This window comes from Odontesthes bonariensis, chromosome 8 (assembly GCF_027942865.1).
Source record: "Odontesthes bonariensis isolate fOdoBon6 chromosome 8, fOdoBon6.hap1, whole genome shotgun sequence".
NCBI classification, from domain to species: Eukaryota; Metazoa; Chordata; class Actinopteri; order Atheriniformes; family Atherinopsidae; genus Odontesthes; species Odontesthes bonariensis.
The window spans coordinates 29,303,167-29,305,858 of NC_134513.1; the positions used below are offsets into that span (position 1 = coordinate 29,303,167).

Sequence of the window (2,692 nt, forward strand, 5' to 3'; positions counted from 1 at the left end):
TTCCCTGACCGGGAATCGAACCCGGGCCGCGGCGGTGAGAGCGCCGAATCCTAGCCACTAGACCATCAGGGACCCGAAAGCAGTGCGCACGGTACAGGTTGCAAGACTGTGGTAAACTCATTCCTAACCAGTGCTGGGTACTTTGCTTTGAAAAAGTAACTAATTACAATTACAATTACTTCTCCAAAAAAGTAATTGCGTTAGTAACTGTGTTACTTCACTAGAAAAGTAATTAGTTACCAGGAAAAGTATTTATTGCGTTACTTTTTGTTTTTATGCTTAAAAATGTCAAAGACACAAAAGAACAGTTAAACAGGGTATTCATACTTGTTCTGTGATTATTTTGGCTGTGATTTTTGCTTAAGATGCTACTATCAAAGATCTTCATGACCTATTATCAATGGTGAATGTTAATCCAGTTCACATCTTCAGAAACTACAGCACCGATGCCGACTTGCCAAACATTTATTTATTCAAAATGAATAGATTGCAACCCACAACAGAAAATAAAATGTACATACTGAAAATATAATATTTGTTAGAAGTTACTTGAATTAGTTGAAAATGTAAATATTCTTTAACTTTGTATTTAAGTGAACAAAAAAATAGGCCTAATAATGATGTCTGTAAATTCTATGTATTCTCTTATTAAATTAGTGAAAAAAAACAATACAATTATGTCTGTACATTCTATTATAGGCCTAAATTTACTGCATTCTCATGAACAACAACATGACTTATCCTTTGAAGTTTGTATACATACAAGCTTTAAATGAAGGCACAGAAATGTGCTTAGAAAAGAAATGAACAAAAGGAAAAGCAAATATTAACTAGAAAGCTGCAAGCAGCTGTGAGCGGGACCGAGTGTGCGTACGTTGGGATGTGCGTACGTTGGGCATGCGCTGGACGCTGGAGCCGCAGCTCTGCCCACACGCACGATACCCTCTGCGTACGTACGAGCACATCATAACCCCAATGCGGAGGGGTTTTTGAAAATTTCTAGGGGGTGCCACTGAGCCATTTGGCTCCGCCCACACACAATACCCTTTACATACGTACGAGGTCATCAGGGTGGACGTGTGTGCCAAGTTTCATTAAGTTGCGATGATGATAAGGCTTTCAAATCACAAACGCCATCACACGATTTTCACCGCCTGAACACGCCCACACCGTTCAGAGTTTGGAAAAGTTTCTCAAGATTTTTCTTCCCCCCTAGCTAAAGAGTAATCTGGCCAAGTTTGGAGCTGTTACCATAAAATCTGTAGGAGGAGTTCGATCAAATGCGAGTTGTTGAAAAAAAAGACGTTTCCGATCACCAGTAGGTGGCGCTGTAGGTGTATATCACTATCTTATATGTGCACGTTCAGGTTGGGTCTAGCAATCACTGTATGACGTTTGGGACAGATTGGATAATGTATGTGGGAGTTATAGGCGACTTAATTTTTTATGGCGAGTCATAAATTTGAGGCGTCGCCACGGCCACGCCCTTTAAGTTTTGAAAAAGTTGGCCAATGATTTTTTCCCCCCTTGTCTTAAGAGTAACCTGGCCAAGTTTGAAGGTTTTTGCATTAAATATGTAGGAGGAGTTCGATCAAATGCGAGGTGTGGAAAAAAAAAGACATTTCCAACCACCAGCAGATGGCGCTATAGGTGGATGTCACTATTTTATATGTGAGCTTTCAGTCTGGGTCCAGCATTCACCGTATGAAGTTTGGGACAGATTGGATAATGTATGTGGGAGTTATAAGCGACTTCATTTTTCGTGGCGAGTGATGGCGAGTCATCAAACTTTGAGGCGTCGCCACGCCCACGCCCTTTAAGTTTTGAAAAAGTTGGCCAATGAATATTTCCCTCCATGTCTTAAGAGTAACCTGGCCAAGTTTGAAGTCTGTAGTATTAAATCTGTAGGACAAGTTCGATCAAATGCGAGGTGTGGGGAAAAAAAGACGTTTCCGACCACCAGCAGGTGGCGCTGTAGGTTGATGTCACTATGTTATATGTGCGCGTTCAGGCTGCGTCCAGCATTCACCGTATGAAGTTTGGGACAGATTGGATAATGTATGTGGAAGTTATAAGCAAATTCATTTTTTGTGGCGAGTGATGGCGAATCATCGAACTTTGAGAAGTCGCCACGGCCACGCCCTTTAAGTTTTGAAAAAGTTTCTCCATGAATTTTCCCCCCCATGTCTGAAGAGTAACCTGGCCAAGTTTGAAGTGTGTAGCATTAAATCTGTAGGACAAGTTCGATCATAAGCAAGGCTTGGAATCGGTCAAAAATGGCACGAAAACGCACATTCCATCCAAAATGGCCGCCTTCCTGTGTACATGGGACCATGACGGCATGAGACTTTTTTGTGCGTCTGGGCATGATGAATGAGTGTACCGACTTTCGTCGTCCCAAGCGAAACTAATCCTATTAAGGGGATCATTTTTATGCATCGTAGGGGGCGCTACAGAGCCAATGAGCAACTCCCAAAGATATAATGTTTAGATTCTTTCATGTCGTCGACTGGCACGTGGCGCTTGCAAAATTTCCTGAGTTTTCGCATACCTTTTGCAAAGAATAAGAAAGAAAGAAAGAAAGAAAGAAAGAATAACTAGAAAGCTGCAAGCAGCTGTGAGCGGGACCGAGTGTGCGTACGTTGGGATGTGCGCACGTTGGGCATGCGCTGGACGCCATAGTCGCGCAGCT

General features: G+C 42.3%; 1 non-coding gene across 1 annotated transcript; it reads right to left on the reverse strand.

Annotated features, from left to right (window-relative positions):
• On the reverse strand, positions 1-72 carry trnae-cuc (transfer RNA glutamic acid (anticodon CUC)). Its single transcript has one exon. It is a non-coding gene; the product is annotated as a tRNA-Glu (tRNA).
• Between the last annotated feature and the right edge of the window lie 2,620 nt (positions 73-2,692).